Here is a 13,523-nt window from a genome sequence, read left to right on the forward strand (position 1 = left end):
TTTGATTCTCCATAACCTTGAGCAACGAATCTCTGAACCTGATAAAGACTTGCAATGTTCTCCCCGTCGGGGAATCGAACCCCGGTCTCCCGCGTGACAGGCGGGGATACTCACCACTATACTAACGAGGACTAACTTCTTGAATCTGCAGGCAAAATTGGAGCTGAAAATACACCCAGAAACATGTCAGGGTGAGGTCTCGAGATGCGTCTGTGTCATTGGCCACAGAGATTATGTGCTACATGTTATCAAGCTAACATAAAACCCTAAATAAGAAGCAGATAAACAGATTTATTTTTGTCTCAGCTGAAACAAAGACTACAATACCACTTTGCAAAAAAGATAGTTATTTCAATTAAAAACCTTTTTCTGTTATCCTCTACTGGTCGGTCATGGCCAGGAAGCTTACATGATATCGGTCTATCTATCTCACTTACTATACAGTTACTCCCTTTGAAAGTAGGGGATGCAAGTCCATTTTAGCCTGCAATTCATAGGAAAAGACACTTCTCTCTCAGTCTATACTCTGTAGGCATACAATAGTTTCAGCTTTGCTACATTGATGTGATGTCATAATCAGGTTTAGCTCACAAGAGACTTGTCCACTACATAGCTGTCTCCTGTGTTACAGCATGAGCCAATTGTAAGAGGATGATATGCAAATATTGTAATGCACAAAAACAGTACATGCCATGCTAGATAAAAGCAAGGGGTGATACCCAAACTAAAAACGAGGCTATGCAATTGGTGTTTCTGGTTCTTTCTTATGCTCTCAAAATCAAGTGGTATATTTTTCACACTACAATTGGATTCGGACTTTGATTCTCCATAACCTTGAGCAACGAATCTCTGAACCTGATAAAAACTTGCAATATTCTCCCCGTCGGGGAATCGAACCCCGGTCTCCCGCGTGACAGGCGGGGATACTCACCACTATACTAACGAGGACTAACTTCTTGGATCTGCAGGCAAAATTGGAGCTGAAAATACACCCAGAAACATGTCAGGGTGAGGTCTCGAGATGCGTCTGTGTCATTGGCCACAGAGATTATGTGCTACATGTTATCAAGCTAACATAAAACCCTAAATAAGAAGCAGATAAAAAGATTTATTTTTGTCTCAGCTGAAACAAAGACTACAATACCACTTTGCAAAAAAGATAGTTATTTCAATTAAAAACCTTTTTCTGTTATCCTCTACTGGTCGGTCATGGCCAGGAAGCTTACATGATATCGGTCTATCTATCTCACTTACTATACAGTTACTCCCTTTGAAAGTAGGGGATGCAAGTCCATTTTAGCCTGCAATTCATAGGAAAAGACACTTCTCTCTCAGTCTATAGGCATACAATAGTTTCAGCTTTGCTACATTGATGTGATGTCATAATCAGGTTTAGCTCACAAGAGACTTGTCCACTACATAGCTGTCTCCTGTGTTACAGCATGAGCCAATTGTAAGAGGATGATATGCAAATATTGTAATGCACAAAAACAGTACATGCCATGCTAGATAAAAGCAAGGGGTGATACCCAAACTAAAAATGAGGCTATGCAATTGGTGTTTCTGGTTCTTTCTTATGCTCTCAAAATCAAGTGGTATATTTTTCACGCTACAATTGGATTCGGACTTTGATTCTCCATAACCTTGAGCAACGAATCTCTGAACCTGATAAAAACTTGCAATGTTCTCCCCGTCGGGGAATCGAACCCCGGTCTCCCGCGTGACAGGCGGGGATACTCACCACTATACTAACGAGGACTAACTTCTTGAATCTGCAGGCAAAATTGGAGCTGAAAATACACCCAGAAACATGTCAGGGTGAGGTCTCGAGATGCGTCTGTGTCATTGGCCACAGAGATTATGTGCTACATGTTATCAAGCTAACATAAAACCCTAAATAAGAAGCAGATAAAAAGATTTATTTTTGTCTCAGCTGAAACAAAGACTACAATACCACTTTGCAAAAAAGATAGTCATTTCAATTAAAAACCTTTTTCTGTTATCCTCTACTGGTCGGTCATGGCCAGGAAGCTTACATGATATCGGTCTTTCTATCTCACTTACTATACAGTTACTCCCTTTGAAAGTAGGGGATGCAAGTCCATTTTAGCCTGCAATTCATAGGAAAAGACACTTCTCTCTTAGTCTATACTCTGTAGGCATACAATAGTTTCAGCTTTGCTACATTGATGTGATGTCATAATCAGGTTTAGCTCACAAGAGACTTGTCCACTACATAGCTGTCTCCTGTGTTACAGCATGAGCCAATTGTAAGAGGATGATATGCAAATATTGTAATGCACAAAAACAGTACATGCCATGCTAGATAAAAGCAAGGGGTGATACCCAAACTAAAAATGAGGCTATGCAATTGGTGTTTCTGGTTCTTTCTTATGCTCTCAAAATCAAGTGGTATATTTTTCACGCTACAATTGGATTCGGACTTTGATTCTCCATAACCTTGAGCAACGAATCTCTGAACCTGATAAAAACTTGCAATGTTCTCCCCGTCGGGGAATCGAACCCCGGTCTCCCGCGTGACAGGCGGGGATACTCACCACTATACTAACAAGGACTAACTTCTTGAATCTGCAGGCAAAATTGGAGCTGAAAATACACCCAGAAACATGTCAGGGTGAGGTCTCGAGATGCGTCTGTGTCATTGGCCACAGAGATTATGTGCTACATGTTATCAAGCTAACATAAAACCCTAAATAAGAAGCAGATAAACAGATTTATTTTTGTCTCAGCTGAAACAAAGACTACAATACCACTTTGCAAAAAAGATAGTCATTTCAATTAAAAACCTTTTTCTGTTATCCTCTACTGGTCGGTCATGGCCAGGAAGCTTACATGATATCGGTCTATCTATCTCACTTACTATCCAGTTACTCCCTTTGAAAGTAGGGGATGCAAGTCCATTTTAGCCTGCAATTCATAGGAAAAGACACTTCTCTCTCAGTCTATACTCTGTAGGCATACAATAGTTTCAGCTTTGCTACATTGATGTGATGTCATAATCAGGTTTAGCTCACAAGAGACTTGTCCACTACATAGCTGTCTCCTCTGTTACAGCATGAGCCAATTGTAAGAGGATGATATGCAAATATTGTAATGCACAAAAACAGTACATGCCATGCTAGATAAAAGCAAGGGGTGATACCCAAACTAAAAACGAGGCTATGCAATTGGTGTTTCTGGTTCTTTCTTATGCTCTCAAAATCAAGTGGTATATTTTTCACGCTACAATTGGATTCGGACTTTGATTCTCCATAACCTTGAGCAACGAATCTCTGAACCTGATAAAAACTTGCAATGTTCTCCCCGTCGGGGAATCGAACCCCAGTCTCCCGCGTGACAGGCGGGGATACTCACCACTATACTAGCGAGGATTAACTTCTTGAATCTGCAGGCAAAATTGGAGCTGAAAATACACCCAGAAACATGTCAGGGTGAGGTCTCGAAATGCGTCTGTGTCATTGGCCACAGAGATTATGTGCTACATGTTATCAAGCTAACATAAAACCCTAAATAAGAAGCAGATAAAAAGATTTATTTTTGTCTCAGCTGAAACAAAGACTACAATACCACTTTGCAAAAAAGATAGTCATTTCAATTAAAAACCTTTTTCTGTTATCCTCTACTGGTCGGTCATGGCCAGGAAGCTTACATGATATCGGTCTTTCTATCTCACTTACTATACAGTTACTCCCTTTGAAAGTAGGGGATGCAAGTCCATTTTAGCCTGCAATTCATAGGAAAAGACACTTCTCTCTCAGTCTATACTCTGTAGGCATACAATAGTTTCAGCTTTGCTACATTGATGTGATGTCATAATCAGGTTTAGCTCACAAGAGACTTGTCCACTACATAGCTGTCTCCTGTGTTACAGCATGAGCCAATTGTAAGAGGATGATATGCAAATATTGTAATGCACAAAAACAGTACATGCCATGCTAGATAAAAGCAAGGGGTGATACCCAAACTAAAAACGAGGCTATGCAATTGGTGTTTCTGGTTCTTTCTTATGCTCTCAAAATCAAGTGGTATATTTTTCACACTACAATTGGATTCGGACTTTGATTCTCCATAACCTTGAGCAACGAATCTCTGAACCTGATAAAAACTTGCAATGTTCTCCCCGTCGGGGAATCAAACCCCGGTCTCCCGCGTGACAGGCGGGGATACTCACCACTATACTAACGAGGACTAACTTCTTGGATCTGCAGGCAAAATTGGAGCTGAAAATACACCCAGAAACATGTCAGGGTGAGGTCTCGAGATGCGTCTGTGTCATTGGCCACAGAGATTATGTGCTACATGTTATCAAGCTATCATAAAACCCTAAATAAGAAGCAGATAAAAAGATTTATTTTTGTCTCAGCTGAAACAAAGACTACAATACCACTTTGCAAAAAAGATAGTTATTTCAATTAAAAACCTTTTTCTGTTATCCTCTACTGGTCGGTCATGGCCAGGAAGCTTACATGATATCGGTCTATCTATCTCACTTACTATACAGTTACTCCCTTTGAAAGTAGGGGATGCAAGTCCATTTTAGCCTGCAATTCATAGGAAAAGACACTTCTCTCTCAGTCTATAGGCATACAATAGTTTCAGCTTTGCTACATTGATGTGATGTCATAATCAGGTTCAGCTCACAAGAGACTTGTCCACTACATAGCTGTCTCCTGTGTTACAGCATGAGCCAATTGTAAGAGGATGATATGCAAATATTGTAATGCACAAAAACAGTACATGCCATGCTAGATAAAAGCAAGGGGTGATACCCAAACTAAAAATGAGGCTATGCAATTGGTGTTTCTGGTTCTTTCTTATGCTCTCAAAATCAAGTGGTATATTTTTCACGCTACAATTGGATTCGGACTTTGATTCTCCATAACCTTGAGCAACGAATCTCTGAACCTGATAAAAACTTGCAATGTTCTCCCCGTCGGGGAATCGAACCCCGGTCTCCCGCGTGACAGGCGGGGATACTCACCACTATACTAACGAGGACTAACTTCTTGAATCTGCAGGCAAAATTGGAGCTGAAAATACACCCAGAAACATGTCAGGGTGAGGTCTCGAGATGCGTCTGTGTCATTGGCCACAGAGATTATGTGCTACATGTTATCAAGCTAACATAAAACCCTAAATAAGAAGCAGATAAACAGATTTATTTTTGTCTCAGCTGAAACAAAGACTACAATACCACTTTGCAAAAAAGATAGTTATTTCAATTAAAAACCTTTTTCTGTTATCCTCTACTGGTCGGTCATGGCCAGGAAGCTTACATGATATCGGTCTATCTATCTCACTTACTATACAGTTACTCCCTTTGAAAGTAGGGGATGCAAGTCCATTTTAGCCTGCAATTCATAGGAAAAGACACTTCTCTCTCAGTCTATAGGCATACAATAGTTTCAGCTTTGCTACATTGATGTGATGTCATAATCAGGTTTAGCTCACAAGAGACTTGTCCACTACATAGCTGTCTCCTGTGTTACAGCATGAGCCAATTGTAAGAGGATGATATGCAAATATTGTAATGCACAAAAACAGTACATGCCATGCTAGATAAAAGCAAGGGGTGATACCCAAACTAAAAATGAGGCTATGCAATTGGTGTTTCTGGTTCTTTCTTATGCTCTCAAAATCAAGTGGTATATTTTTCACGCTACAATTGGATTCGGACTTTGATTCTCCATAACCTTGAGCAACGAATCTCTGAACCTGATAAAAACTTGCAATGTTCTCCCCGTCGGGGAATCGAACCCCAGTCTCCCGCGTGACAGGTGGGGATACTCACCACTATACTAACGAGGACTAACTTCTTGAATCTGCAGGCAAAATTGGAGCTGAAAATACACCCAGAAACATGTCAGGGTGAGGTCTCGAGATGCGTCTGTGTCATTGGCCACAGAGATTATGTGCTACATGTTATCAAGCTAACATAAAACCCTAAATAAGAAGCAGATAAAAAGATTTATTTTTGTCTCAGCTGAAACAAAGACTACAATACCACTTTGCAAAAAAGATAGTCATTTCAATTAAAAACCTTTTTCTGTTATCCTCTACTGGTCGGTCATGGCCAGGAAGCTTACATGATATCGGTCTATCTATCTCACTTACTATCCAGTTACTCCCTTTGAAAGTAGGGGATGCAAGTCCATTTTAGCCTGCAATTCATAGGAAAAGACACTTCTCTCTCAGTCTATACTCTGTAGGCATACAATAGTTTCAGCTTTGCTACATTGATGTGATGTCATAATCAGGTTTAGCTCACAAGAGACTTGTCCACTACATAGCTGTCTCCTGTGTTACAGCATGAGCCAATTGTAAGAGGATGATATGCAAATATTGTAATGCACAAAAACAGTACATGCCATGCTAGATAAAAGCAAGGGGTGATACCCAAACTAAAAATGAGGCTATGCAATTGGTGTTTCTGGTTCTTTCTTATGCTCTCAAAATCAAGTGGTATATTTTTCACGCTACAATTGGATTCGGACTTTGATTCTCCATAACCTTGAGCAACGAATCTCTGAACCTGATAAAAACTTGCAATGTTCTCCCCGTCGGGGAATCGAACCCCGGTCTCCCGCGTGACAGGCGGGGATACTCACCACTATACTAACAAGGACTAACTTCTTGAATCTGCAGGCAAAATTGGAGCTGAAAATACACCCAGAAACATGTCAGGGTGAGGTCTCGAGATGCGTCTGTGTCATTGGCCACAGAGATTATGTGCTACATGTTATCAAGCTAACATAAAACCCTAAATAAGAAGCAGATAAACAGATTTATTTTTGTCTCAGCTGAAACAAAGACTACAATACCACTTTGCAAAAAAGATAGTTATTTCAATTAAAAACCTTTTTCTGTTATCCTCTACTGGTCGGTCATGGCCAGGAAGCTTACATGATATCGGTCTATCTATCTCACTTACTATCCAGTTACTCCCTTTGAAAGTAGGGGATGCAAGTCCATTTTAGCCTGCAATTCATAGGAAAAGACACTTCTCTCTCAGTCTATACTCTGTAGGCATACAATAGTTTCAGCTTTGCTACATTGATGTGAAGTCATAATCAGGTTTAGCTCACAAGAGACTTGTCCACTACATAGCTGTCTCCTCTGTTACAGCATGAGCCAATTGTAAGAGGATGATATGCAAATATTGTAATGCACAAAAACAGTACATGCCATGCTAGATAAAAGCAAGGGGTGATACCCAAACTAAAAACGAGGCTATGCAATTGGTGTTTCTGGTTCTTTCTTATGCTCTCAAAATCAAGTGGTATATTTTTCACGCTACAATTGGATTCGGACTTTGATTCTCCATAACCTTGAGCAACGAATCTCTGAACCTGATAAAAACTTGCAATGTTCTCCCCGTCGGGGAATCGAACCCCAGTCTCCCGCGTGACAGGCGGGGATACTCACCACTATACTAACGAGGACTAACTTCTTGAATCTGCAGGCAAAATTGGAGCTGAAAATACACCCAGAAACATGTCAGGGTGAGGTCTCGAAATGCGTCTGTGTCATTGGCCACAGAGATTATGTGCTACATGTTATCAAGCTAACATAAAACCCTAAATAAGAAGCAGATAAAAAGATTTATTTTTGTCTCAACTGAAACAAAGACTACAATACCACTTTGCAAAAAAGATAGTCATTTCAATTAAAAACCTTTTTCTGTTATCCTCTACTGGTCGGTCATGGCCAGGAAGCTTACATGATATCGGTCTTTCTATCTCACTTACTATACAGTTACTCCCTTTGAAAGTAGGGGATGCAAGTCCATTTTAGCCTGCAATTCATAGGAAAAGACACTTCTCTCTCAGTCTATACTCTGTAGGCATACAATAGTTTCAGCTTTGCTACATTGATGTGATGTCATAATCAGGTTTAGCTCACAAGAGACTTGTCCACTACATAGCTGTCTCCTGTGTTACAGCATGAGCCAATTGTAAGAGGATGATATGCAAATATTGTAATGCACAAAAACAGTACATGCCATGCTAGATAAAAGCAAGGGGTGATACCCAAACTAAAAACGAGGCTATGCAATTGGTGTTTCTGGTTCTTTCTTATGCTCTCAAAATCAAGTGGTATATTTTTCACACTACAATTGGATTCGGACTTTGATTCTCCATAACCTTGAGCAACGAATCTCTGAACCTGATAAAAACTTGCAATGTTCTCCCCGTCGGGGAATCAAACCCCGGTCTCCCGCGTGACAGGCGGGGATACTCACCACTATACTAACGAGGACTAACTTCTTGGATCTGCAGGCAAAATTGGAGCTGAAAATACACCCAGAAACATGTCAGGGTGAGGTCTCGAGATGCGTCTGTGTCATTGGCCACAGAGATTATGTGCTACATGTTATCAAGCTAACATAAAACCCTAAATAAGAAGCAGATAAAAAGATTTATTTTTGTCTCAGCTGAAACAAAGACTACAATACCACTTTGCAAAAAAGATAGTTATTTCAATTAAAAACCTTTTTCTGTTATCCTCTACTGGTCGGTCATGGCCAGGAAGCTTACATGATATCGGTCTATCTATCTCACTTACTATACAGTTACTCCCTTTGAAAGTAGGGGATGCAAGTCCATTTTAGCCTGCAATTCATAGGAAAAGACACTTCTCTCTCAGTCTATAGGCATACAATAGTTTCAGCTTTGCTACATTGATGTGATGTCATAATCAGGTTTAGCTCACAAGAGACTTGTCCACTACATAGCTGTCTCCTGTGTTACAGCATGAGCCAATTGTAAGAGGATGATATGCAAATATTGTAATGCACAAAAACAGTACATGCCATGCTAGATAAAAGCAAGGGGTGATACCCAAACTAAAAATGAGGCTATGCAATTGGTGTTTCTGGTTCTTTCTTATGCTCTCAAAATCAAGTGGTATATTTTTCACGCTACAATTGGATTCGGACTTTGATTCTCCATAACCTTGAGCAACGAATCTCTGAACCTGATAAAAACTTGCAATGTTCTCCCCGTCGGGGAATCGAACCCCGGTCTCCCGCGTGACAGGCGGGGATACTCACCACTATACTAACGAGGACTAACTTCTTGAATCTGCAGGCAAAATTGGAGCTGAAAATACACCCAGAAACATGTCAGGGTGAGGTCTCGAGATGCGTCTGTGTCATTGGCCACAGAGATTATGTGCTACATGTTATCAAGCTAACATAAAACCCTAAATAAGAAGCAGATAAACAGATTTATTTTTGTCTCAGCTGAAACAAAGACTACAATACCACTTTGCAAAAAAGATAGTTATTTCAATTAAAAACCTTTTTCTGTTATCCTCTACTGGTCGGTCATGGCCAGGAAGCTTACATGATATCGGTCTATCTATCTCACTTACTATACAGTTACTCCCTTTGAAAGTAGGGGATGCAAGTCCATTTTAGCCTGCAATTCATAGGAAAAGACACTTCTCTCTCAGTCTATACTCTGTAGGCATACAATAGTTTCAGCTTTGCTACATTGATGTGATGTCATAATCAGGTTTAGCTCACAAGAGACTTGTCCACTACATAGCTGTCTCCTGTGTTACAGCATGAGCCAATTGTAAGAGGATGATATGCAAATATTGTAATGCACAAAAACAGTACATGCCATGCTAGATAAAAGCAAGGGGTGATACCCAAACTAAAAACGAGGCTATGCAATTGGTGTTTCTGGTTCTTTCTTATGCTCTCAAAATCAAGTGGTATATTTTTCACACTACAATTGGATTCGGACTTTGATTCTCCATAACCTTGAGCAACGAATCTCTGAACCTGATAAAAACTTGCAATGTTCTCCCCGTCGGGGAATCGAACCCCGGTCTCCCGCGTGACAGGCGGGGATACTCACCACTATACTAACGAGGACTAACTTCTTGGATCTGCAGGCAAAATTGGAGCTGAAAATACACCCAGAAACATGTCAGGGTGAGGTCTCGAGATGCGTCTGTGTCATTGGCCACAGAGATTATGTGCTACATGTTATCAAGCTAACATAAAACCCTAAATAAGAAGCAGATAAAAAGATTTATTTTTGTCTCAGCTGAAACAAAGACTACAATACCACTTTGCAAAAAAGATAGTTATTTCAATTAAAAACCTTTTTCTGTTATCCTCTACTGGTCGGTCATGGCCAGGAAGCTTACATGATATCGGTCTATCTATCTCACTTACTATACAGTTACTCCCTTTGAAAGTAGGGGATGCAAGTCCATTTTAGCCTGCAATTCATAGGAAAAGACACTTCTCTCTCAGTCTATAGGCATACAATAGTTTCAGCTTTGCTACATTGATGTGATGTCATAATCAGGTTTAGCTCACAAGAGACTTGTCCACTACATAGCTGTCTCCTGTGTTACAGCATGAGCCAATTGTAAGAGGATGATATGCAAATATTGTAATGCACAAAAACAGTACATGCCATGCTAGATAAAAGCAAGGGGTGATACCCAAACTAAAAATGAGGCTATGCAATTGGTGTTTCTGGTTCTTTCTTATGCTCTCAAAATCAAGTGGTATATTTTTCACGCTACAATTGGATTCGGACTTTGATTCTCCATAACCTTGAGCAACGAATCTCTGAACCTGATAAAAACTTGCAATGTTCTCCCCGTCGGGGAATCGAACCCCGGTCTCCCGCGTGACAGGCGGGGATACTCACCACTATACTAACGAGGACTAACTTCTTGAATCTGCAGGCAAAATTGGAGCTGAAAATACACCCAGAAACATGTCAGGGTGAGGTCTCGAGATGCGTCTGTGTCATTGGCCACAGAGATTATGTGCTACATGTTATCAAGCTAACATAAAACCCTAAATAAGAAGCAGATAAAAAGATTTATTTTTGTCTCAGCTGAAACAAAGACTACAATACCACTTTGCAAAAAAGATAGTCATTTCAATTAAAAACCTTTTTCTGTTATCCTCTACTGGTCGGTCATGGCCAGGAAGCTTACATGATATCGGTCTTTCTATCTCACTTACTATACAGTTACTCCCTTTGAAAGTAGGGGATGCAAGTCCATTTTAGCCTGCAATTCATAGGAAAAGACACTTCTCTCTTAGTCTATACTCTGTAGGCATACAATAGTTTCAGCTTTGCTACATTGATGTGATGTCATAATCAGGTTTAGCTCACAAGAGACTTGTCCACTACATAGCTGTCTCCTGTGTTACAGCATGAGCCAATTGTAAGAGGATGATATGCAAATATTGTAATGCACAAAAACAGTACATGCCATGCTAGATAAAAGCAAGGGGTGATACCCAAACTAAAAATGAGGCTATGCAATTGGTGTTTCTGGTTCTTTCTTATGCTCTCAAAATCAAGTGGTATATTTTTCACGCTACAATTGGATTCGGACTTTGATTCTCCATAACCTTGAGCAACGAATCTCTGAACCTGATAAAAACTTGCAATGTTCTCCCCGTCGGGGAATCGAACCCCGGTCTCCCGCGTGACAGGCGGGGATACTCACCACTATACTAACAAGGACTAACTTCTTGAATCTGCAGGCAAAATTGGAGCTGAAAATACACCCAGAAACATGTCAGGGTGAGGTCTCGAGATGCGTCTGTGTCATTGGCCACAGAGATTATGTGCTACATGTTATCAAGCTAACATAAAACCCTAAATAAGAAGCAGATAAACAGATTTATTTTTGTCTCAGCTGAAACAAAGACTACAATACCACTTTGCAAAAAAGATAGTCATTTCAATTAAAAACCTTTTTCTGTTATCCTCTACTGGTCGGTCATGGCCAGGAAGCTTACATGATATCGGTCTATCTATCTCACTTACTATCCAGTTACTCCCTTTGAAAGTAGGGGATGCAAGTCCATTTTAGCCTGCAATTCATAGGAAAAGACACTTCTCTCTCAGTCTATACTCTGTAGGCATACAATAGTTTCAGCTTTGCTACATTGATGTGATGTCATAATCAGGTTTAGCTCACAAGAGACTTGTCCACTACATAGCTGTCTCCTCTGTTACAGCATGAGCCAATTGTAAGAGGATGATATGCAAATATTGTAATGCACAAAAACAGTACATGCCATGCTAGATAAAAGCAAGGGGTGATACCCAAACTAAAAACGAGGCTATGCAATTGGTGTTTCTGGTTCTTTCTTATGCTCTCAAAATCAAGTGGTATATTTTTCACGCTACAATTGGATTCGGACTTTGATTCTCCATAACCTTGAGCAACGAATCTCTGAACCTGATAAAAACTTGCAATGTTCTCCCCGTCGGGGAATCGAACCCCAGTCTCCCGCGTGACAGGCGGGGATACTCACCACTATACTAGCGAGGATTAACTTCTTGAATCTGCAGGCAAAATTGGAGCTGAAAATACACCCAGAAACATGTCAGGGTGAGGTCTCGAAATGCGTCTGTGTCATTGGCCACAGAGATTATGTGCTACATGTTATCAAGCTAACATAAAACCCTAAATAAGAAGCAGATAAAAAGATTTATTTTTGTCTCAGCTGAAACAAAGACTACAATACCACTTTGCAAAAAAGATAGTCATTTCAATTAAAAACCTTTTTCTGTTATCCTCTACTGGTCGGTCATGGCCAGGAAGCTTACATGATATCGGTCTTTCTATCTCACTTACTATACAGTTACTCCCTTTGAAAGTAGGGGATGCAAGTCCATTTTAGCCTGCAATTCATAGGAAAAGACACTTCTCTCTCAGTCTATACTCTGTAGGCATACAATAGTTTCAGCTTTGCTACATTGATGTGATGTCATAATCAGGTTTAGCTCACAAGAGACTTGTCCACTACATAGCTGTCTCCTGTGTTACAGCATGAGCCAATTGTAAGAGGATGATATGCAAATATTGTAATGCACAAAAACAGTACATGCCATGCTAGATAAAAGCAAGGGGTGATACCCAAACTAAAAACGAGGCTATGCAATTGGTGTTTCTGGTTCTTTCTTATGCTCTCAAAATCAAGTGGTATATTTTTCACACTACAATTGGATTCGGACTTTGATTCTCCATAACCTTGAGCAACGAATCTCTGAACCTGATAAAAACTTGCAATGTTCTCCCCGTCGGGGAATCAAACCCCGGTCTCCCGCGTGACAGGCGGGGATACTCACCACTATACTAACGAGGACTAACTTCTTGGATCTGCAGGCAAAATTGGAGCTGAAAATACACCCAGAAACATGTCAGGGTGAGGTCTCGAGATGCGTCTGTGTCATTGGCCACAGAGATTATGTGCTACATGTTATCAAGCTATCATAAAACCCTAAATAAGAAGCAGATAAAAAGATTTATTTTTGTCTCAGCTGAAACAAAGACTACAATACCACTTTGCAAAAAAGATAGTTATTTCAATTAAAAACCTTTTTCTGTTATCCTCTACTGGTCGGTCATGGCCAGGAAGCTTACATGATATCGGTCTATCTATCTCACTTACTATACAGTTACTCCCTTTGAAAGTAGGGGATGCAAGTCCATTTTAGCCT

The 13,523-nt window shown here is 40.3% G+C and overlaps 14 non-coding genes across 14 annotated transcripts; all 14 read right to left on the reverse strand.

The window, feature by feature from the left end:
- Window positions 1–59: 59 nt before the first annotated feature.
- TRNAD-GUC (transfer RNA aspartic acid (anticodon GUC)) lies at window positions 60–131 on the reverse strand. The gene has a single exon. It is a non-coding gene; the product is annotated as a tRNA-Asp (tRNA).
- Window positions 132–876: 745 nt separating this feature from the next.
- On the reverse strand, window positions 877–948 carry TRNAD-GUC (transfer RNA aspartic acid (anticodon GUC)). Its single transcript has one exon. It is a non-coding gene; the product is annotated as a tRNA-Asp (tRNA).
- A 738-nt stretch (window positions 949–1,686) lies between these two features.
- On the reverse strand, window positions 1,687–1,758 carry TRNAD-GUC (transfer RNA aspartic acid (anticodon GUC)). The gene has a single exon. It is a non-coding gene; the product is annotated as a tRNA-Asp (tRNA).
- Window positions 1,759–2,503: 745 nt separating this feature from the next.
- TRNAD-GUC (transfer RNA aspartic acid (anticodon GUC)) lies at window positions 2,504–2,575 on the reverse strand. Its single transcript has one exon. It is a non-coding gene; the product is annotated as a tRNA-Asp (tRNA).
- A 1,562-nt stretch (window positions 2,576–4,137) lies between these two features.
- Window positions 4,138–4,209, reverse strand: TRNAD-GUC (transfer RNA aspartic acid (anticodon GUC)). Its single transcript has one exon. It is a non-coding gene; the product is annotated as a tRNA-Asp (tRNA).
- Window positions 4,210–4,947: 738 nt separating this feature from the next.
- Window positions 4,948–5,019, reverse strand: TRNAD-GUC (transfer RNA aspartic acid (anticodon GUC)). Its single transcript has one exon. It is a non-coding gene; the product is annotated as a tRNA-Asp (tRNA).
- A 1,555-nt stretch (window positions 5,020–6,574) lies between these two features.
- On the reverse strand, window positions 6,575–6,646 carry TRNAD-GUC (transfer RNA aspartic acid (anticodon GUC)). Its single transcript has one exon. It is a non-coding gene; the product is annotated as a tRNA-Asp (tRNA).
- A 745-nt stretch (window positions 6,647–7,391) lies between these two features.
- Window positions 7,392–7,463, reverse strand: TRNAD-GUC (transfer RNA aspartic acid (anticodon GUC)). The gene has a single exon. It is a non-coding gene; the product is annotated as a tRNA-Asp (tRNA).
- A 745-nt stretch (window positions 7,464–8,208) lies between these two features.
- TRNAD-GUC (transfer RNA aspartic acid (anticodon GUC)) lies at window positions 8,209–8,280 on the reverse strand. The gene has a single exon. It is a non-coding gene; the product is annotated as a tRNA-Asp (tRNA).
- A 738-nt stretch (window positions 8,281–9,018) lies between these two features.
- TRNAD-GUC (transfer RNA aspartic acid (anticodon GUC)) lies at window positions 9,019–9,090 on the reverse strand. The gene has a single exon. It is a non-coding gene; the product is annotated as a tRNA-Asp (tRNA).
- Window positions 9,091–9,835: 745 nt separating this feature from the next.
- On the reverse strand, window positions 9,836–9,907 carry TRNAD-GUC (transfer RNA aspartic acid (anticodon GUC)). Its single transcript has one exon. It is a non-coding gene; the product is annotated as a tRNA-Asp (tRNA).
- A 738-nt stretch (window positions 9,908–10,645) lies between these two features.
- On the reverse strand, window positions 10,646–10,717 carry TRNAD-GUC (transfer RNA aspartic acid (anticodon GUC)). The gene has a single exon. It is a non-coding gene; the product is annotated as a tRNA-Asp (tRNA).
- A 745-nt stretch (window positions 10,718–11,462) lies between these two features.
- TRNAD-GUC (transfer RNA aspartic acid (anticodon GUC)) lies at window positions 11,463–11,534 on the reverse strand. The gene has a single exon. It is a non-coding gene; the product is annotated as a tRNA-Asp (tRNA).
- A 1,562-nt stretch (window positions 11,535–13,096) lies between these two features.
- On the reverse strand, window positions 13,097–13,168 carry TRNAD-GUC (transfer RNA aspartic acid (anticodon GUC)). The gene has a single exon. It is a non-coding gene; the product is annotated as a tRNA-Asp (tRNA).
- Window positions 13,169–13,523: the final 355 nt, after the last annotated feature.

This window comes from Pseudophryne corroboree, chromosome 11, assembly GCF_028390025.1.
Source record: "Pseudophryne corroboree isolate aPseCor3 chromosome 11, aPseCor3.hap2, whole genome shotgun sequence".
NCBI lineage: Eukaryota > Metazoa > Chordata > Amphibia > Anura > Myobatrachidae > Pseudophryne > Pseudophryne corroboree.